Here is a 22,385-nt window from a genome sequence, read left to right on the forward strand (position 1 = left end):
ATTTTGCCTAATTAATAATTAAAGAAAAATCCACTCACAAAAACAGAATCCACAATCAAATCTGTATTGATCATTCGTCAAGACAGGCAATATTCATAATAAAATTAAAAGGATTCAAATTACATAAAGTGTATTCTCCGAACAAATAAAAAAAAAACTTGTCTGAAATATCTTCATATAATCAAAAATTAAACAGTATAATTTACCTGTAATTTTCCTGTTTTTGTGATGTCTTTGTCTGGTTTTGGTATCAGGATAATGGAGACCTCATAGAATAAGGCTGGGAGTGTTCTGTCCTCTTCAGTTGTTTGAAAGAGTTTGAGAAGGATAGATATTAACTCTTTTTTACATTTTTTTTAAATAGTTTTACCTGTGAAGCCATCTGGTCCTGGACTTTTGTTTGCTGGGAGTTTTTTTGATTACAAATTCAACTTTATTATTAGTGTCTGGTCTGTTCAGATTGTGTATTTCTTCCTAATTCAGTCTTGGAAGATTGTATGTTTCTAGAAATGTATTCTTTTCTTTGGTGGTGTTCAGTTTGTTGGCATATATCTCTTCATAGTGTCCTCTTATGGTTATTTGTATCTCTGTGATATCAGTTCTTATTTCTCCTCTTTTACGTCTTATTTTGTTTATTTGGGTCCTCTCTCTCTTTTTTTCTTCTTCATGGGCCTGCCTAAACACGTATCAATTTAATCTGTCTTTTCAAATATCAGCTCTTGGTTTCATTGATCTTTTCTATTGTTTTTCTGTGTGTGTGTGTGTTGGTGGGGGGTGGTCTATATTTTATTTCCTCTCTGATTTTTATACTTTCCCTCTGCCGACTTTGAGCTTTGTTTTGCTTTTTCTAATTCCTTTAGGTTGTTTATCTGAGATTTTTCTTGTTTCTTGAGGTAGTCCTGTATCTCTATAAATTTCTGTCTTAGAACGGCTTTTGCTTCATCCCAATTTTTTTTAATATATTTTTATTGAAGCATAATCAGTTTACAATGTTGTGTCAATTTCTGGTGTACAGCACAATACTTCAGTCATATAGGTACATACATATATTTGTTTCCATATTCTTTTTAACCATAAATGACTACAAGATATTGAATATAGTTCCCTGTGCTGTACAGTAGAAACTTGTTGTTTACCAAATTTTGCGAGACTCCTGTATTTCAAAATGAGAGACACTTGGCCAGAGTCCAGTAGGTGTTCTGTGCAATTTTCTGGGTTTGTAGATGAAATTCTTGGTGTATTTGTGGGAGAGGGCGAGCTGTGAGTCTCTTTGCTCCACCATCCTGGCTCCTCCCCTCCATTCCATAGGTTTTGAAAGTTGTATTTTTACTTTCATTTGTCTTGATGTATTTTCTGATTTCCACTTTGATTTCTTCATTGAGCCACTGGTTTTTTTAGTAACATGTTGTATAGTTTCCACGTGCTTGTGTTTTTCCCATTTTTTTCTTCCCATAATTGATTTCTAGTTTCATACTGTTGTGATTGGAAAAAATGCTTGGGATCATTTCTATCCACTTAAATTTGTTGAAACTTGTTTTGTGGCCTGGTATGTGATCTATCCTGGAGAACATTCCATGTGCACTTGAAACGAATGTATGTTCTGCTCTTTTTGGATGGAATGTCTTCTAGGTATCTAGTAAGTCCAACTTGTCTAACGTGTCATTTAAAGCTAGTTTCCATATTGATTTGCTGCCTGAGGGATTTGTTTATTGATGTAAGTGGGGTATCAGAGTCCCCTACTATTATTGTATTATTGTCAATTTCTCCCTTTATGTATGTTAATATTTACTTTATATGTTTAGGTGCTCCTCTGTTAAGGTCACATATGTTAATGAGTGTTATAACCTTTTCTTGTATTGATCCCTTTATCATTATATAATGCCCTTCTTTGTCTTTTGTCACAGACTTTGTTTTAAAGTCTATTTTGTCTGATATGAGTATTGCAACTCCTGCTTTCTTGTCGCTTCCATTTGCATGAAATAACTTTTCTATCTCCTCACTTCCGGTTTGTGTGTGTCTTTAGCTGTGAAGGGAGTCTCTTGTAAGCAGCATAGAGATGGATCTTGTTTCTTTCTCCAATCAGCTACCCTCTGTGCTTTGATTGGAGCACTTAGTCCATTGACATTTAAAGAGATTACTGATAGGTGTGTACTGATTGCCCTTTTGTTACTTGATTTATGATTGTTTTTATAGTTCTTTCCTGTTAGTGTCGTCCCTTGGGGTTTGATGATTTTCGTTAGTGGTATGCTTGTGTACCTTTCTCTCTAGTTTTTGTGCATCTGTTGTAAGTTTTTGATTTGTGGCTACCATGGGATTTATATATGTTGACCTCTAACTATACATCCTATTTCAAACCGATAGTCATTAAAATTCAAACACATTCCGAAAAATCTGCCTTATACTCCTCTCGATGACATTTTGTGGTTTTGGTGTCATATTTTACATCTTCATGTTTATCCCTTTACTGATTATTATCATTATAGTTGATTTTACAAGTTTTTGTCTTTTACTATTTGTACTAGCTTATTTAAGTGGTTAATCTTCAGCCTTTACTATATATTTGCATTTACTAGTGGGATTTTTCCTTTCCTATGAGATACTTACTTTTCACTATAGACTTTTCTTTTCTACTTAGAGAAGACCCTTTAACATTTCTTACAGGGTCACTTTAATACTGATGAACTCTTCTAGTTTTTGCTTGTCTGAGAAATTCCTTATCTCTCCTTCAATTCTAAATAATAATCTTGCTGGGTAGATATCCTAGGTTGTAAGTTTTCCACTTTTAGCACTTTAAATATATCATGCCACTCCCTTCTGGCCTGAAAATTTTCTGCAGAAAAATCAGCTGACAGCCTTATGGGGGTGTCAGTGTGTATAACTCTTTGTTTTTCTCTTGTTGTCTTTAGAATTCTCTATCTTTTAATATTGCTATTTAAATTAAGTTTTGTCTTGATGTGAGTCTGTTTGGGTTCATCTTGTTTGGGATCTTCTGTGCTTCCTATACTTGTATATCTGTTTCCTTCTTCTGGTTCAGGAGATTTGCAGCCATAATTGCATCAAATATATCTTTAACCTTTTTTTCCCCTCTCTTCTTCTTCTCGGAACCTTATAATACAAATGCTGGTATGCTTGATGTTGTCCCACAGATCCCTTTTAATTTGTTTTTCTGTTTGCTATTTTGATTGGTTAATTTCCTTTATTCTACCTTCCAGCTCAATTTTGCCTTCTTTTTACCACCCAGTCTGCTGTTAGTTCCTTCTGCTGTATTTTTCATCTCAGTTATGTTACTCTTCAGTTCTGACTGGTCCTTTTTTATATTATGTGTGCATATTTTCCTAGATAGAGCAAATTATGGATGTGTTTTACTCTCTTGTCTTGTGTGTACTTTGACTAACTCATGGTTATTTGGACAGATTTTGAGTTATTTTCCTTGGTAGGAAACAACTAAGACCAAAATATAAGACCTGGTAGTTTGGGGACAAATGGTTTTCTGAAAGGCCAGTGGAGGGAGCTGAGAAACAAGTTTTCCTCTTGCCAAATATTCCCGTGGCTAAGGGTGTAGAAAAATAAACTATTCTCTACTAGGTTATAATTTGGACAGATTAAAGCAAGATCCTAACATCCCAGAATTTGGCAAGTGAGTGTGTGTGTTGTTTCAGTACCACTTTGCTTTTCTGAGCCTACTATGTGGTCCTTTGAGTGATGGGAGGACAAATACAACACTGTGTGCCGATGCGGAAGTTTATGCTTCATTATGGTCCTCTTCTGGGTGGAGACAAAGAGAGCAGACTCAAATTGGATTACAAAACAAAATGGTCAATACATTTCTCTCCAGATTTTTTTCTAATATAGGGTTAAAGAATGACTTTCCTTAAAGTAATAGTGTTATTTATTCTTTTTGAGAGATGCCACATTGAAGAGTCTGATGACAAGCCCTTCCATTTGATCCATTTAAAGAACAGCTAATTACTCAGGACAGATAGCATGACGTTGATTTTATGCTAGATCTGCAAATGAGCCAAATAGTTAATTTATAAATGAAAAGGACAATCAGCCATAGAAAGAGAGAAAACAATATTAATTCAACCTAGTCTTGCAATTACGAAGAGAAATGAAAATGCTTAAGAGAAAAAAAAAATTCAAACTTGAATTCTAAAAGACATGTATTGATGGATAGAGCCCATTAAGTCCTTGAGTGGATGGAATAATGACAGTAATTTTGTACTAGTGGCAGAACCTCAGATTATTTCCTGGATATTAGTGGGGAAAGATGACCAGAACCAAATGGAACGTAAGTATTATTTGAATCAGAGTCCCTATTCTTTAGATGGTGAATGAAATAATGACTATAGAGTAAAACAGGCTAAAACTAGCTCTAGGACTGTTACTTACTTATTTACTTAGAGAGGCCGTGTGGTAAGTTAGACTTGGCTTTTCTGGTGTCTGCCTAGATGAACACCAGCCTAGGAGCTCTAAGAGCTGTTCCATTTGAAGGACATGTTCGGTTTTTGGTCCTTTGCTCCCAGCCCAGGTGGCTCTGGATACTTCTGGACCGAAACACCACCGCCCTGTCCCTGCCTCTTTCAGGAAGATGCTTCTGCAGCAGGTGAGTGAGTTTGTTCTCAAGAGTTCAAAGCCCTCCGTCATCTTGTGATTTCACAGGGTTGAAATATTTGCCCCCTGATATGAACTTGGTGGCTTTTTCTAATTCTTATATAACTAAGGGATGTCACCTGGGGGCTGCCCTGCCCCTTGAGATGGAGGTGAGATTACCTTCCACTCTCTAATAACTGGGCCTGGGGGAAGTGAAACAAGATTCCTGCTACATTTCTCTAAGGCAGAGCAATCTCACATTGTTCTCTGATTCTCCTCTGCCTCTTTGGTTTTCTGCTTCCTCCTGGGTTGTCTGGGTGAACCCTTGTCAAATGTGAAACAAAGCCACTTCATTTCCACCACAAAAACTCACTCAAGCAAGCAGGTATGAGACTCCTTAACAGAAGAGGGTCCTGGGGAAATAAAGGATGTTCAGGTAAGAGGTTACAGCTCAAAATGCAGCTCTTCCCTCTCAAGGGCACCCATCTCTCTCTCTTTCTCCTCTCCTCACTCTCCTAAGAGGCGCAGTGACTTCTCCTTTTATTTGCACAGCACTTCTGTCCTTTTCTCTTGAACCTTGGCTCTGGCCTTCATGGTGGGCTGTGGTGGAGTTGGTGGCCGAGGCAGAGTGGAGGTGAACTTTTTCCCTGGGTTCTTTTCAAATTATTTTTCCAAAGGGGACAAGTGTTCTTCCTAAGATGAATTTTGGTGCCAGCCATAGGTTAGTATTTTGTCAACTTCATTATGATGATTTTAACTCAATTACTGGTATCCCTGAAAAAAGAGCTACTCCCACCTACGTTCAGCTCCATTCACCATCTTGATCTTGACACATAAAAACAGCTGGTTGGAAAAAGGAAGGAAGCTGAAAGTGTTCTTTAGTAAGAAAACTGCGCTACAAAAGCATTTGTATCAAAGCAATAACAGAGATGAAAAGAAAAATCCAATCCGTTCAGATGGGCACGTTATCATAATAAAATTTCTCATTACTTCCTTCCGCCCCCTGCTCTCCCACCTGCTCCCCAGAGGCAGCCACTTTTGACCATTTCTGCTTTTAGTTCTTCTGATGGTTACAATCATAACTTCCCTGAACGAGAGAGATGACTAAGCTCTGAGCACGAGGGTGGGCCCTGGGCCCTGGAAGGCTTTAACGTGAAACGTGTGGGCAGGAAGTCAGGTTAGAGCTACTTAAAATGCCGAAAGAGGATGGGCCCTTTCACTGTTGGTTGCCTCCTCAAACCCAGTGATCACCATCAGCACCTCCTGGGAGTCCTGCCGAAAAGCAGCTTCTCTGGCCCCGCCTGGAAACCTACTGAATCAGAACCTATGGGGTGGTGCCCAGTGATGGGTGTTTTAACAAATTCTCTGGGCAATTCTGACGCATTACTCAGCTTTGAGAAATGCTGCTCTAAATCCGCCCCAGAAATCCCATTTCTCTTGCCATTGATTGGTTTAGAGTGGACACGTGACTCTGTTCTGGCTAATGAGATGTGACGGGAGGTTTGTTGGGGGCATTTCTGGGAAAAGAGTTCTCACTCTTAAAAGAGATGCAAAGAAGAATGAGGGCCATTCTTGCTGCTTCCCCCAGATGTTGTCACGTCTAGGTGAGAGGATGGAGCTGCTGCGGCATCTTGTGGGGGTGGGATGAAGTGACACAGTGAGCAGGGTGGGACTGAGAGGTGGAAAGGATCTGGTGCCCAGGGGTATCCCAGAGCCCTGAAATTAACCACCCTGGAATCATCCTCCCATGGACTTCTTGTTGTGTGCATGGTTGAGGAGAGGGGATGAGACAGTGAACCTACCCCACTGTTGATACCGTAGGCATTTGTTCAGTCATTTTCACACCTGCATCCCTGAGTCCAGGGCCCCTGCCATCCCTGAGTCCTGCTGCAGCCTTCTCTTGGGCATGTGCTGAGCTGACGTCCCTTCTGCCAGTGTGTATCCCTCCGTGTCATTCTACCCATTGACTGGCTGCCAGAGAGTCATGAAAATCCTTCATCCGCTAATCTTCTATGAGCTCCATTCTTCCTTGTCTTTCTTTAGTGTCATTTACATGGGATTTGGGGAAGGCAGAGAGAGAAAGGCATATACGTAGTTTGCCAACTTGAATCAGAAGGCCCAGTTTGTTTGTTGGTTTGCTCTTATTGAGTCTTTGTTCCCATTGTCCCTTGTAACCCATTTCAAAAGAAGGAGTTCCCTTGTGTCCTTTTTTTTTTTTTTTAGATATCCACATATAAGTGATAGCATATGATATTTTTCTTTCTCTTTCCGGCTTCCTTCACTTAGTATGACTTCACATAGTATGACAATCTCCAGGTCCATCCAAGTTGCTGCACATGGATGTATTCCATTCTTTTTTATGGATGAAAAACATTTCATTGTACATATGTACAATGTGTGTGTTGTATATATATATATATAACACACACACACATATATACATACACACACATATATACATACACACACATATATACATAGCACAATTTCTTTATCAAACAGACTCACAGACAGACAAAGCAAAGTTACGGTTCCTGGTGGGGAAGGGGGTGGGGAGGGATAAATTGGGAGTTCGGGATTTGCAGATACTAACTACTGTATATAAAATAGATAAACAACTAGGTCCTACTGTATAGCACAGGGAACTATATTCCATACTTAGTAATAGGCTGTAATGAAAAAGAACATGAAAAGGAATCTATCTATCTATCTGTCTGTCTATCTATCTATCTATCTATCTATCTATCTATCTATCTTTCTATCTGAATCACTATGCTGTATACCAGAAACTAACACATTGTAAATCGACTATACTTCAATAAAAAATAAAAATAAACAAAAAAATTAAAAAAAGCAAAAGGAAAGATGAAATACATAGAAGAGGAGCAGAGCTGTTCAGCGAGGTCTCCTCTGGAACACCCACGGAACCTTGTGGGACATCTCCATACATGGAAATTGTGCTTAACTCTTATGTCCTGTGGCTTCTCCCCAGATGTACATCCTTTACGATGGACAGGAATACTGTGGTGAGTCAGTGTGGCTGGAGAGAAGGCTGGCAGGGGTCCTGGGCTTATTTGCTTCTGGAAGCCTTATTTGCATCTAGCCTTTCCTGGAGCTTAGGCCAACATCCTTCCTGCCCAGAAGTAACTTCATAATCATATGAAACTGCAGTTTCAACCATCGAGCACAAAAAGATCGAAAATGTATATATAGTTTTATTCAAACTCTCAACCACATGATGTCATCTTGAGGTAGCTCTTGCATTGATGAGAAACCACGCTAGGGTCAAGGACCATCTCAGATAGGCATCTATATCCTACGTTACAGAATAATTTTCCAACCCAGACTTCCTTCAACCTGGTGTGGTTTTGCCCCAGCTGATATTTCAATTTACTCTTTGATCCTGGTTGAATAATACATGTGGCTGTTTTCCTCTCTTTAAATGTCAGAACATGACATTCTGTTGTTCAGCAGAACGACCCTGGGTCGCTGAGGCTGGCCCAGGATGGAGAGGCTTTTCCTGCCTTTAGAACTGAGTCAATTCACCCCTTTCTTTTTGAGCTGCAGATTCATCCCCCGCGAAAGACAGAGATTAATCACAGCTTCTGACAGGCTTGTGGTGCTGATGCTTGACAGGGGTGGCAGGTAATACTGAAGTTTTGTGCAAGAAAGGCCAAAGGTCTGAAATGTCAGTAAGTATGCCATCACCGCCATTGAGAGTGACAGCATCACTGTCCTTTTAAGTTTCCACTGAAAAATCAGGTGCATATCCCCATAGCTTTTCTGGTCTAATCTTACCTGCAATGCCCTGGCAGGAAAGTTTTGGTTTTCTTACAATGGGAGTGAAATTTTAAAGGCATGGTTTAAAGCATTCTGAGTGCAGAGATTTTTATGATTCCCCCTTATTCTTACCCCCACGTTATTTGACATATTTTATAGCGATATACATTTATTCTCTCTTCCCAAAGCCATTAACTTAATTTTCAGAGAAAAAGCTCTTTTTTTTCCTTTGCATTCATATTGCATGGTTTAGGTAATCAGCTTCATCCTATAATTAGAATAATAAGGACAGATTTTATTACCGTGGGATGCATTCACTTGGGAACAGATCCAACTGAGTTATTATGTACAGCTCACTTGGTGGGAGTAAAAGTGAATGATGTGCTACCAGTCCTGGGTTCTCGGTGGACCTTGGAAGCCTACCAAGGATTTTTATAGGGACTGGACAGAGTTGGGAAGATGGTTAAAAGCAGGCCCATTAAAGGAGTCTCTTGTGTGACAATCAGATGTGTTCCCTCGCCTTCCTACACCGTCATTGGGAATTTATATTGGTGCAGCCATTGTGGAAAAAAGTATGGAGGTTCCTTAAAAAACTAATAATAGACTTACCATATGATCCAGCAATCCTACTCCTTGATATATATCCAGAAAAGACAAAAACTCTAATTTGAAAAGATACGTGCACTCAAATGGTCATAGCAGCACTATTTAAAATAGCTAAGACATGGAAGCAATAGATGATTGCTTAAGAAGGTATGTATATATTCATATACACACAATGGAATATTACTCGGCCATAAAAAAGAATGGAATCTTGCCATCTACAGAAACATGAATGGACCTACAGAATATTATACTTAGTGAAGTAAGTCAGAGAAAGACAAATATTGTATATCACTTGTATGTGGAATCTAAAAAAATAATACAAATGAATCTATACACAAAACAGAAACAGACTCAGACATAGAAAACAAATTTATAGTTACCAAAGGGGAAAAGGAGTGGGGAGGGATAAATTAGGAGTATGGGATTAACACATATAAACTACTATATATCAAAAAGATAAGCAATAAGGATTTACTGTACAGCACAGGAAACTATATTCAATATCTTGTAATAAACTATTAGAAAATAACCTGAAAAATATATATAACTGAATCGTTGTATACTTGAAACTAACACGGTATTGTAAATTCACTATACTTCAATTAAGAAAAAAGTGTGTTCCCTTTGAGTTGGTCCTCTAGAGCCTGGCTACTCAAAGAGTGATCTGGGGACCACCATTGAACCATCTGGAACAAGTTAGGGATGCACTGTCTCAGGCCTCAGCACAGACCTCCTGAATCAGAATGTTCATTTTAACAAGAACCCTAATAATTCAAAACCACAGAAGAGACTGAGAATCACCACCCCTGGGTCTGCTTTCTAGGGCCTCGTTCTTCCCACTCTACACCCTGGAATAGGCACGTCATGAATATGTGATAATCTTGTTCTGAAAAAATGGGAGAATTATTTTGTTGAGAATTGCCTCCAGAGCCAGCTCATGAACCACCCAAGAAAGTCAGTTTTATAACTTTTGTATGAGTTTTGACCTGCTACTGTAATGGAGCAGGACCCTGTGGGGCCTTCCCAGGACAGATCCCCCACCGCCATCCTCTGCTGTAGCTCCTCTCTGAAGTACCCAGATAATAGTATCTCATTATATTATCTCCTGAGTTGTTCAGATGCTAAAAGTCACCAGCAAAGGGAAGAAATTAACTACTAGATGATCATGAGCACGTGGCCCCAGACCTTCTGATGCTTATGGACTGATAGTTTTGACCACCCTGTTCCCTCAACATCAACCAATCAGAGGATTGTGCACGAGCTGATCGCATGCCTTGTGACCCCCCCTCACTTGGCCTTTAAATAAGCTTTGCTGAAACCCTTCAGGGGGTTCAGGGTTTTCTTGGGCATGAGCCACCCCGTCCTCCTTGCTGGGCCCTGCAATAAATCTTCCTCTGTTCCAAACTCTGACATTTTGGCTTCTTGGCCTCATGGTACATTGGGCACACAAACTTGAATTTGGTAACATGACTGTAACAAATTACCACAAACACAGTGGCTTGAAACAACCTGGATGTATTCTCCGATAGTACTGGAGATCAGAACTCCAAAACTGGTCTCACTGGGCGAAAGTCAAGGTGTCAGCAAGGCTGTTTCCTCTGGGGGCTCTGACGGGAGGATCTGACCCCTTACTTTTTCCAGCTTCTGGAGGTCATCTTCTCTCCTTGGCTCAAGGCCCCTTTCTTGTCTTATTCTGACCTCTGATTCCTCACTTACATCATTTCCCTCTGCTTCCTTCTTATCAGGACTGGTGTGATTACACTGAGCCCGCCTGGAATAGTCCAGGATGGTGCTCCCATCTCAAGATCCTTAACTTAATCACATCTGCAAAGTCCTTTTCCACATTCTCAAGTTCTGCAGATTAAGACGTGGACCTCTTTGCAGGGAGGGCAATATTCTGCCTTCCACATCCTTGTTGGATATTGTTTTAAGGAAAGTTAGCATTGTGTCCCAGCGCTGTACCCACATGAAACCTAATCCTCACAAGAATAGCTCATGGTGGATATTATCACCTGGTGCTTGTAGATGAGAAGCCTGAGCTTCAGAAATCACAGTGACACAGGGCAGGGATTGGTGTCCAGCCACCATCAGTCCGGGCCTACGGAGCACCCCTTGGCCCCTGGCTCACTGACTCAGCCCCAGTGAGGTCAGACAGTCCAGGGCTGACCTGTTAGGTCCGCTGATCTTAAGTCCATGCTTACTGTGAGAAGGCACCTTGAAATGTTATTCAAAGATCAAAGTGATGACTTTGGTGAAAAGCCCAAGTGACTTCCTGTGTGCTATCAGCTGACTGATCAGGACCCGTTTCTAGAAATCACCCACCTAGACAGGAAAGTTCCCATCATTAAAACTGCAGGAATCAGACAGAAATGCTGTCCCTTGGCCACTCTGATGAGCTTCCACAGTAAACTGGGGGTCCAGATTTGATGGGGCAGAGAAATGAAGCTGAGCCAGAACAGTTTGAAGACACGGACACATTTCAAACTGTTTTTGTTGGTTTGTTTGTTTAAATAAAAACAGCTCTTACACTGCTTTGGAAGCTTTGCTATGGACAGAGATCGAATTCCTCCCAGTAGGGGCCATAATCACCTCGTTATTGGAATCATGTAAAAAGGGCAAGTTCTTGGTGCATGAGGACCACAGTCTGCTCTCAGCATTGTCCCACCTCCCAGATTCAAATGTCCTTTAGCAAAATAGGTGAAATCTCTGTGGCTCTACAACACCTGGGCTATTTTCTGATACACTTACCTCGGTGCCCCACCAGACGTTTTGGATTATTTAGAGACGATCCCGCTAGACTCCTCTACCTCACCAACATTATCTTTCAAACCTGAAACAAGATTTTAGAGAAAGCCAGCTGTGCTCACAGACTTGAGTGCAGAAACGCTTAAGACATCCTGAGGCTCCAAAGTCTGGTTTTTTTTTCACTTGAAGTATAGTCGATTTACAATATTGTGTTAATTTCTGGTACATGCAAAGTCTTCTTGTGGATTAAAGTCTTCATTCTTTTTTCCTGCCCCAAATGTCACATGGAACTTCTCTGTGACAACTTTAACTACTACGAACTCTATATTTACTTCGGAAAAAGTTATATCTTCAAATGTGTACAAGTTTTACTTTGTACTGGATACTTAAATGTGTTTCAAAATGTGTACAAGTTTTACTTTGTAACCATTACTTAAATTTCCTAAACAAAACTTTTGTTTTGAGTAATATGTAAAGTGTGGCCTTTAGGAAACTGGCTAAAATTCATTTCCTCTATTCACCATCAGAATTAACAATCAGAAATTAATTCTTTGTTTTATTTTGAATTTTATACTTCATTTTAAGGATTATAGTGTATATTTTCAACTATTAAGGGTTGTAACATGGGCAGAAGATAGATTGCTGACCTGATCCTTATGTAAGTTACTTCTCCAGTCCATGCCTCAGTTTTCTTATCTGTAAAATGGGATGAGTAATACAAGGTTGTGATGAAAATCATGCGGGGAAAATGGAATTGCAATGTGTATGAAAGTCACATGTCCTCTTTGCCAACGTGTGGAATTGATTTAAAGTGCAGTTATGTGCTCGCACAAACTCTTCCCTTCCCCCAGCAGGGACTGGCTGTTTTATGTGTGAACACTCAACGTGAGGCGTGGGTTTCATATCACTGATGAAATCAGCTGCCTTTGTCGCTTCCTGGTCTGACTGTGCCCTGCTGAGCGTCTCGTGATTGTCAGGGAGTAGAAGCTGGCTGACAGAGCAGTCCAGGGTGGGCTTAACGACACAGTTCTAGGACCATCGGATTGGATTTCCTTGTAGCAAAACCCCAGGTAGACAGAAGACTACAAGTTTGCCTTTCTGCAGCTTGACTCCCTTTCTCTGGTCTCTGTGTCAGGATTGTAACACTACCCCTCCCACAATACCACTTCCTTCCCCCAGTTCGTCCAAGCTGATAAAATGGGCGTGTCATTGTTTGCCCACGTGCTGGGCCCCTGGCTGGGCAAGAGGGGCTCTTCCAACCACACCACACCACTGGTTTGTGGTCCCGAGTTCGTCACCGCCCTCAGCATCTCAGTCCTGCACTGCTTTGCGGACAGATAGCGCCCTTCCTTACTCCGGTCCATGCCCCTCCCCAGCCGGCCCAACTTTGCAGCCTCATAGGCCTTTTAAACAAAGAATGGCAGGTCCCTCCTGTTCCCCTAGTTGAAGCCGACATTGGCCACGTTAACTTATTAGCTATCTGCTTACTTTCTTATTAAGTCGTGTGAAATAGAGCATCAAGGGCTATTCAGGGCACATCATCTCACCGGTGAAAATTACATTCTTCTTGTAACTGAGCAGGATCCTTCTGTGGGGCCTTCCGGGGACAGACCCCTCCCCTGCATCCCCTGCGGCAGCTCCTCTCTGAAGCACCCAGATCATAGTATCTCATGTATATTTTCTGAGTTTTTCAGATGCTGAAAACCACCACCAAAGGGAAGACATTAACTACTTGATGATGGAGAGCACGTGGCTCCCAGACCTTCTGGCGCCTAGGGGTTGAGAGTATTGACCGCCCTGTTCCCTCAACATCAGCTAATCAGAGAACTGTGTACCTTGCTGATCACGGACCCTGTAACCCACCACCCCTCCCTTACCTGGTCTTTAAATACGCTTTGTTGAACTCATTTGAGGAGTTCAGGGTTTTCTCGGGCATGAGCCACCGCATCGTCCTTGCCTACCCATAAGGCTGTTGCTTCTGCAATGTGTCAACTGCAGAGCCGTGGGTGGTGTGCCGGCCGGTCCACACGGGTCCAACCCACCATCCCCTCTCGCTGGCACCGTTGCAGTCAGCCTCTGAAGTCTCTGTTCCTGCCCTTCCTTCTTCACCCTTCAGTTTGCCCTTTTTTTCTCCTTTCTGCCTACTTGAGCTGGGACCTCTTATCTCATCTTCCTTGGCCCTCAATGTGGATGCCAAAGTGATCTTTTATTTTTGCATTGAAGTATAGCTGATGTTCAATAATATGTAAGTTACAGTTGTGCAATACAGTGATTTACAATTTTTAAAAGTTATGCTCCATTTATAGTTATTATAAAATATTGGCTATTTTCCCTGTATTGTACCATATATCCTTGTAGCTTATTTTATACCTAATAGTTTGTACCTTTTAATCCCTTACTTCCCTACTGCCCGTCCCCAACCCCCTCTCCCACTGGCAACCACTAGTTTGTTCTCTACATCTGTGAGTCGTCTCCTTTTTGTTACATTCGCTAGTTGTATTTTTTAAATTCCACATATAAGTGATATCAAACAGTATTTGTGTTTCTCTGTCAGACTTGTTTCACTTAGTGTAATGCTGTCTAAGTCCATCTACGCTGCTGCGAATGGCAACATTTGGCTCGGAGCCTCTTTCCTCCAGGCCTGAGCCGGGAGGTGGACGTGCCCTGCTCATAACTGATCTCACTTCTGCCAGGTTCTCTGATGTTGGTTCTGATGGTTGGTCACAGTTTGAGAGTCTGCTAACTTGTATTTTTCCCATAGCCAAAGAAAAAAAAATTATCAGTAGATAGATGATAGATGGATAGATAGTTAGATAAGAGGAAGTCCTGAATCCCTTAGCCAAAGGGAAAAAAATTATCGGTAGACAGATAGATAGATAGATGGATGGACAGATGGATGGTGTTGGGGATGGTGTTGATATTTGCAGGTGGGTTGTGCAGTCAGTCAAAATACACAAGCCCCGGGCAGATTCCACAGCAAGGAGGGAATTCTTAGGTGGCTGAAGTGGGATCATAACCAGCAGGGGTTGCAAGGACGGACCAAGGTGGGGGCTGAAAGTAGTCCAGCTGAGGGGGGAGGAGTGTTTTAGCACAGACATTATTTAAAATTATCATGTGTGTTAATAATAATAATAATGATAATAATAATAATAATAATAAGAAGAAGAAGAAGAAGAAGAAGAAGAAGAAGAAGAAGAAGAAGAAGAAGAAGAAGAAGAAGAAGAAGAAGAAGAAGAAGAAGAAGGAGGAGAGGGAGGGAGGAGGGGGAGGAGGGGGAGGAGGGGGAGGAGGAGAGGGAGGGAGGAGGGGGAGGAGGGGGAGGAGGGGGAGGAGGGGGAGGAGAAGATGGCTTTTAGTTTTGTTATAGTTTTCAAATTCTTTACGGACAATGACTTTGATCGCCTACTTAGGAAAGGTCTCTCCCACTGCCCTCTTTCCTCCCTGACTCCTCACTCACTGCTGAGAAAAAAAGAGGTTAGATTCGGGGATCTGCCACCAGGGGCAACGCCTTCACATTTCAACAAGCAACTCTTCAAGGGTGGTGGGAGATGCAGCAGATGGAGGCCGATCCTCGGCCACCTCTCTATAACCTAAGATTTTCTTGTTGTTGTTGTTACACAGTGAAATGGAAAGCCTCTTTAGTTTCAGCTCCAATGCCAAGATGCTCCAGACTTCTCTTTGTTTATCTTCCGTCTTCCATCGTACAGTGAATTCTGTTAAGAACAACAACAGCAAAGCCATCTGGCCAACGCTAGCAGCAAAGCTCCGCTCTGTAACTCATAAGGAGACGCTTACTGATCAGCAGGGTTCTGTCCTGCTGCACAAGGACCTGGGTTCAGAGAAACCTCCCTGGCTTTGTCTCAGAGACAGAGACCTCACGACGTAGGTGGACACCCACGTTGTGTCTCTTCTGGAGTCTGTTCTTCACTCAGAGACTCGAACTGTGGAGAACCCAGAATCCCCCTTCTTCACCGTACGTTTCTCTGATGCTCATCAGTGAAGTAGCTAGTGTAGGGCAGAGCACTGCTATAAACCCCTGCAAAAAAGGTCTGCTACAGTAGTGATCATGATGTGGATGATGCTGGCCGCCACAACTTGGAGCATGCGATGGGGAAAGAGAGAGCGAGATCCGGCAGCAAATGATCCTCTCCAGCAGATCCGATCACTACTGGTAAGACGTGACTTAGGTTTTCCTGACCAGCATCAAGCAAACGTTTGCCACGCAGGGGATAGGAGAAGGTGGCATCAGTGGAGCAGAAGTATAGGGGAAAAAACTGCTGAAAAACTTGGAATGATATCTGGCACAATGTGACTCAGTTTCCCCTTAAAGAAGGGCTTAAAGGAACCAAAGCAAAGTAATAGAATTCAAGTTAAAATTGAAGGCTTAAGGTTTAGGTGAATGTGGTCTTGTAGAAATGCAGGTTCCCTGTGGCTACATCTTTGGATGTTTCAAGAAGCAGAACTTACGCTTTGGAAAACCAAACCAGCCATTAAGCACATGGAAAGATACTCAACATCATTAGCCATCAGGGGAATGCAAATCAAGACCACCATGAAGTACCCACTCCACACCCACTAGGATGGCTAAAATAAAAAAGTGAGATGATAACAAGTATTGGGGAGCATGCAGAAGAATGGAAACCTCCCACATTGCTGGGGGAATATAAAACGGTGTAGCCCCTTTGGAAAACATTCTGGTGGTTCCTCAGAAGTTTAAACATGAGTCACCATATGATCCAGAAATCCCACTGCTAAGTTCAGACCCAAGAGAAACAAAAGCATATGTCCACATAAAAACTGTGCATGAATGCTCATAGCAGCATTATCCCTAATAGCCAAAAAGCAGAAAAAATCCAAATGTCTGTCTACTGATGAATAGGTAAATAAAATGTGCTATCCCCACACAATGGAATATTATTTGGTGCTAAAAAGAAATAAAGTTCTGATATATGGTACCACATGGGTGAACCTTCAAAACAAGGGAAAGAAGCCAGTCACATAAGACCATATATTATAGGGTTCCATTTATATGAAATGTCTAGAATAGGCAAATATATAGAGTCAGAAAGTAGATTAATGGTTGCTTCGGCTTGGGTAGCGGGATGCGAAGGGACTGCCAAAAGGAATGGGGTTTCTTTTGGGGGTGATCAAAATGTTAACATTTGTGGTCGTGGTTGCACAACTTTGTAAGTAGAGTAAAAATCATTGAATTTTACACTTTAGATGGGTAAATTGTAGGGTATATAAATTATACCTCAATAAAGCTGTTTAAAAAAAAAGAAACAGTGAGATGAAGAACAAACATGAGAACTGTCTTGAAATGCAGAGGAGACGAAATGCAAGACAGAGAGGCAACAAACCAGGGAGCTCGCGGGCAGCTAACCGGAGCTTATGAAGGAGACCCTAGAGTGAGTGGGATGAAAGCCACAGATAAAGATATGCGATAACCCCCGTTTTGAACCCTCTTACAATATTGGTGGGAATGTAAATTGGTGCTGCCACTATGGAAAACAGTATGGACATTTCTTAAAAAACTAAAACTAGAGTTTTCATGTGATCCAGCAACCCCACTCCTGGGCATATATTTGGAGAAAACTTCAATTCAAAAAATACATGCACCCCAATCTTCATAGCAGCACTATTTACAACAGCCAAGACATGGGAACAACCTAAATGTCCATGGACAGATGACTAGATAAAGATGTGGTGTACGTACACAATGGGATACTACTCAGCCATAAAAAAGAATGAAATAATGCCATTTGCAGCAACATGGATGGACCTAGAGATTATCATAATAAGTGATGTAAGTTAGACAGAGAAAGACAAATATTATATGATATCCTTTATATGTGGAATCTAAAATAGGATACAAATGAACTTACTTATGAAACAGAAACAGACACACAGACATACATAGAAAACAAACTTGAGGTTGCCAAAAGGGAAAACGGGATGAGGGAGGGATAAATTAGGAGTTTGGGATTAGTGGATACAAATAACTACATACAAAACAAACAACAAGTTTCTGCTGTATAGCAGGGGGAACTATTCAATATCCTATAATAAACCATAGTGGAAAAGAATATACATATATATATTTATAACTGAATCACTTTGTTGTACACCAGAAACTAACATAACATTGTCCACTATACTTCAATTAAAAAAAAAAAATAACCCCGTTTGCAAGATCACTCAGACACATAGACACATCCAACCCCTGCAAACAGCCAATAAGCACATTCAAAACTAATTTGAGTTTCACTATTAATAAAAAAAACTTGTTTGTTTGAATAATTGGCAGTAATTAAAAAAAACAATACTAACTATTAGCGAGGCCATGAGGGAACTGGGAGCATCGACTGGCAGAACCTTCAGGAGGACAGTTCGGAAATACATTCAAGTCTTAATAGTCTCTTATCCATCCTCACAGCACATCCACCTCTGAGAATTCACCTGGGGGTGAAGGGTGAGGGTGGGAGAATGGATTTTCCTAGATATTTAGCTACAAGAAGATTATAAAAATGTGTGCCCATATCAACTGTTCTGTGAGACAGGGATTTGTTGAATAAATTTGGCTCTCACCATATAATTAAAAACTGTGAGGCCATTCATTAATAATGATGTTTTGGGAAAATGCTAAGGATAGATAACTGTTCTTTTTTTTTTTTTTTTTTTTTGGTCAGTGGATGATAGCAATTTATAAAGCAGCGTGCACACTAATTTTTTAATTAAATAAATATATATAATACATAAATACACAGGATCTAATGTACAGCATGGTGACTATAGCTAATAATACGATATTATAGATTTGAAAGTTGCTGAGAGTAGATCTTAAGCATTCTCACCACATACACACAAAAAGAGTAACCTTGTTGACTGTGTGATGTGATGGATGTGTTAATAATCTTAATCTTGGTAATCACACATCTCCGATGTATGTGTGTATCAAATCATCATGTTGTACACTTTTAATATATACAATGGTATTTGTCAATTTTTTCTTAATCAAGTTAAAAAGACATATATACATACACTACACACACAGAGAAAACAGGATGAGAAAAAGTCTCATTATATCTTAAATGGCACCAATGATTTTTATTTTCTTTTATGCTGATTTAAAACTTGCGTAGACTTCTATATGGTAAAAATAACCATAATAGGAATGTGGAAAAGGTCCTCCAATGGCTGTGACCTCAGGGTGGTGTCCAACCCCCTCCCCACCTCCCCCATCCCCACAGCGATCCTGCCCCCTCTGGCCATCCGTCTCCCCCTCCTCCAGCCTCACCCCCCGCAGCCGTGCACCATTCCTGGTACATCCCTAAGTGGGTTTCCTTTTTTCAGCAGCTATCTGCGGTTTCATCTGCCTGGAGCATCTGTCTCCCGCTCCACATGCCGGCTCTCTCTCGTGGGTCCCCTTTCCTGGGAAGCCGTCCCTGGCCACCCAAGCAGAGCTCACGCTGCCTGCTCTCACCCTACCCCATGTGTGCACTATTTTTATGCCTCAAGCAGCACTGCCCTTCTGTTTACACTTCTCTCTCATGAGTCATTTGAGGATTAGGCCAAGTTCTTAATCATCCTGTTTACTCAGCATCCATCCAGCACAGTCCTGGGTAAATGTTTATGGAGTGAATGAGGGAACGAGCGAATGTGAGCTCTAGGCTCCCACACCTGCAGGACGTCTGCGCTGAGTGCCCCGTAGGTTTCTAAATGCAACCTCCCCAGGTGGGGCGGAGCCCACCATCTTCTCCCTGGGGTACCTCAACTTCCCCAACTCATCAACAACCCTCACTCCTTCTGTCCCCTCCCCATCTCTGTGATTGGAGCCTCCACCTCCGCAAGGACTAGGTCCAGGACCAAGAGTATCTTTTCCTTGCATAACAGCTCCCTGGGGCCATCAATCCTACTAGCCGGTGGTTCTTGCATTGTGTGCCTTCTTCCCCGGAGCACTGTGGCTGACCACTCCCCTACTCTTACCTGGATGCCTGTCACAGCCTCATCCCAAGCCCAAGAAAAACCCCTCAATGGCTTCTGTTTCCTCCAGGGTAAAGTCAAAATGCTTTACCAAGGCTTCCCAGGGATCCAGCCCTGATCCAGCCCTCGTCTCTCTCTCCAGCTTTAACTCTCCTCCATACCCTCCCACAACATCTTTTTCAGGAGCAACCTGGTGAGTTCTTTCGTGGCTCTGTGCCTTCTGCAGGTTGCTTGTTTCATCTGGAAAGTTTTTCCAATCCTTTCCCTTCCTTAATTCACTCATGAAGCCTTAATTTAAGAGACACTTCCTCCAGGAAGCCTTCTGTCACCCCCCCCACGTCCCAGTTAGTCCCCTCCAATATAAAGTCCCATAGCTCCCCAAACTTCTCCCAGCAGTCCCCTTCTTGTGTCATATTTAATCAGTTACTTAACTGTTCTGTTTCAACAGCCTGTAAGTTAAATGGGGACGGAAACAAAGTCAGCTTGTTCAGGAACATCCCTCCAATGTCCAGTAAAAAAATTAAGTCCTTGCTCAATAAATGGTTAGCATTCAATAAGCAAATAGACAAGTGAATTTTTGCTTTTCCTTTTGCCATGGAAGATGCCGATTCAAACTCTGGAACCAGAGCAGACATCTAGTTCTTCAATTTCTGAAGCTCAGGAAGAGGGGAGCAGCCCTGCAGTGACACTGCCCCTTCCCAGGCTGCTGGCTGCCCCCGAGCAGCTCGTCGGGGGGAAGGCAGCTGTGCTGGGCCTTTCCAGGGGTGCTTTTCTTCTGACTGCCTTTCCAAGTATTCACAAGCAACTTCCCCATCAGTCATGAGTTTTTCCAAGACTTACAGGAACCTACTCTAAAGAGTAAAGGAAGTTCTCTGTATGTTGATAAAGGCTACCTTCAAGATGTTTTCAGAGTTCTTGAGTAAAGGTCCCAGAACTGAAACTTTAGATGATGTCAAGAGATGCTGCTGGGCTGGGGTCCGAGATGGCTACCCACCCCTTGCCCCCAAGTCAGGAGAGAAAAAAGAGTCGTCCGTTTGGGTTGGGAAGGGAGAAATGCAGAATGGGGGCTCCAAAGTCTTCAACTGGCTGAGTCAAGTTCAGAGGAATCCAGCACCCCTTGGGGAAGTTGGAGGATGGCCGGGCAAATTGGGTTGGTGTGATGGGCTGGAGTCTTTTTTTTTTTTTTGAGCCTATGATGAATCAGGTTTTTATTTTATAATTTTCCTTTTTTCTCCTAGAGCATGGTCAGTTTACAGTGTTGTGTTAATTTCTGGTGTACAGCCTAGTGAATCATACATATGTGTGTGTGTGTGTGTATATATATATATATATCTTTTCCCTATTCCTTTTCATTACAAGCTATTGAATATAGTTCCCTGTGCTATACAGTAGGACCCGGTTGTTCATCTATTTTTTTATATGGTAGTTAGTATCTGTCTTGCTCAGCAAACATTCACTCCCTTCTCCCTTCCCCCTCCCCCTCAGGGTTGTGTGTACTTCCTGTCTCGCTGACTTTGGACGTGGTCACGTGGTATGTGTTGGCCACTGGAGTGGGAGCGGATAAAATAAGAGCAGAGGCTTTAAATATACTTGTGTGGTTCTTCTCTCTAATGCCCTTCTCGCTCACAATGAGAAGAATATGCCCCAGGGCACCACTGCTCCCACAGCCTGGTCCTCTGATTATAAGTTTTGGCTGTATTTAGTTTGAGATGGCTATTTGTTATATAAGCAGAGATGTGTATGATTTGGGGCTCAGGGGACAGTCTGGGCTGGAAATCTCCATTGGAGGGATCAGCAGATGCATGGCATTGAAAGCTTGAAACAGCTGAGCTCACCAAGGTGTGGGTATCGATGGAAAAGACGTCCACTGAGCGAGTCCTGGTTTCCTCCAGTGTTTAGAGGTCAGGGAGACACAGAATCAGCGAGGAAATGGAGATGGGACAGGAAGGCAGGTAGACAATCAGGCCAGTGAGGGGGTCCTGAGAGCCAAGAGGAGACAGGGTTTGGAGTTGGAGAAAGTAATCAAACGTGTCCAACGTTAGAGGAGATGCATAATTAACCAGTGCGTTTCGTGACAGGGATGCTGTCAGTGTCCTCGATAAGAATATATTCAGTGGGGTCATGGCAGCAAAAAATCAACAGAAGAGACTTGGGAGAGAATTACAGGATGGGCATTTGCAAGTGTAGGTAATTCTTATGAAAGCTTGGCTCAGAAAAATGAAAGAGAGAGATGGAGCTGTAGCCAAAGGAGGAAGTGGCATCAAGAGAGATTTTTTTTTTTTAAACTATGGGATAAAAAATAGTAAGTCTGAGTACTTGTGGGAATGATCCAGGAGAGGGAAGACATGGAGGCTGCAGTAAAGATGGAGGAGTGATGACATGGTTCATTCATTGTAACTGGGAGAAGGTTGTGTGTTACATGCGTGGAGGTGAGCAGAGGCAGCGGTGGGAGCTTGCAGACATTCTCCTGCAGTTGCACCGACTTTCTCAATGAAACAGGAAGCCAGGTCATCAACAGAGTGAGCATGTGGGAGGCAAAGAAGAAAGTATGACAGAGTCATCCAGGAGAGTTGAAGGATGAATGGACCAAGGATGGGCAGCTTGTATGCCAGCCAGCACTGACTCTTGTGAGCACTCTTACCGACTCTCTTACTGGCCTCGTTACCTTATAGCCTCAT

The sequence above is a fragment of the Camelus bactrianus genome, chromosome 15, assembly GCF_048773025.1.
Source record: "Camelus bactrianus isolate YW-2024 breed Bactrian camel chromosome 15, ASM4877302v1, whole genome shotgun sequence".
NCBI lineage: Eukaryota > Metazoa > Chordata > Mammalia > Artiodactyla > Camelidae > Camelus > Camelus bactrianus.